Genomic DNA, 1383 nt, shown 5'->3' with positions numbered 1-1383 from the left:
GTGGTTTTAGAGTTTTATAAATTTTTCACATTCTTCAAAGAAACTTTTCTTGAATTGCTGACTGCGATGAAGATCTAACTTCAAAACAAAATGTAATTAGTGATCGTCTGCAGTAAATTCAATACATACAAGGAAGCTTGGCCTTTTAACTATAGGCACTGTACTAATCAGGTGGAATAGGATCACAGGATTGTTTCCTGTTGATAAGTGTTCTGTCATGTCATTTGAGCCTAAGGACTGAATATGTTCTTACAGCCGTTGGGCCTTGTCTTCCCCGCAAGACTAACCTTCACCTTTTAACCAATTTTATTCATACTTATCCTAACTTACCTACGTACTATTTTAAAAATCATTTTGTTAAAAATGTTTAACATCATGCACTTATTGGTACTACATATAAATGTAACATTTAGGTTGACTTGTCTTCCCCACAAGATGAACCTTCACCTTTTAACCAATTTTATTCATACTTATCCTAACTTACCTACATACTATTTTAAAAATCATTTTGTTAAAAATGTTTAACATCATGCACTTATTGGTACTACATATAAATGTAACATTTAGGTTGACCAAATTAATTGCCAAATGCAAATAATTTTATATTGTTAAGATTATTCCTCTTCACCTTTTTTTGGGAAAATTTTTGAACCTTCAGTGAAGCCAAAAGAATACACAATGAATACTCATCTACCACTTAACCCAGATTCACCACAATAATGTCTTACGTATGCTTTTGTTCTCCCTGACTGTCTGTTTATATATATGTCTTTGCTCCCTCCTCCCTTATTTTTTGGCTGAGCCGTTTGGAAGTAAAGTTGTTGATGACATTACTCTTCACCTCCTAAATATTTTACATTACCTAAATATTTCAGAATGTATCTTTTAATGAAAAGGGGATTTGCCTCCATAACGATAATACTGTTAGTGTATGCAAAGAACATGGATAAAATAATGTCATGTAATATATTGTTCATATGCAAATATAGATTCTTTTTTTAAATGCATCTGATTGTCATTTTTCTTTAAACTCCTCTCATCTAGAACAGTCTTTCAGTTGTCAAAAAAGCAGTTTAGTCTCGAAAAATTGTCTTTCAGTTGTCTTTTAGAATGTCTTACAGTCTGAATATTTGTTCATAAGATTTCGGTTCAACATTTTTAGCAAGACTACTATATAGGTGCTATAATGTTTTATAGGATTGTTAATTTGCAAATCCTATTTTATGAGATTTATTTAATTTTTATCACAAAACCGGAACTATCATCCAGGAATTGGAAAGAAAGAATAATTTAGATATTTATTTTAATAGGACACTACTATAATATCCTGTGCATTTTATCTTTAGACTTCTTTTTGCAAAGGACAATTTTTTTCTTTCTGTT

The 1383-nt window shown here is 30.7% G+C and overlaps 1 protein-coding gene across 1 annotated transcript in view; it reads left to right on the top strand.

The window, feature by feature from the left end:
* The window catches only part of DMXL2 (Dmx-like 2), a 181885-nt gene that overhangs the window by 79949 nt on the left and 100553 nt on the right, over window positions 1-1383 (top strand). The window lies entirely within an intron of this gene.

This window comes from Propithecus coquereli, unplaced genomic scaffold, assembly GCF_000956105.1.
Source record: "Propithecus coquereli isolate 6110/MARCELLA unplaced genomic scaffold, Pcoq_1.0 Scaffold57, whole genome shotgun sequence".
Classification (NCBI taxonomy): Eukaryota; Metazoa; Chordata; class Mammalia; order Primates; family Indriidae; genus Propithecus; species Propithecus coquereli.
Note: the sequence above shows the minus strand (reverse complement) of the source record. Positions and strands in the feature narration are given on the sequence as shown.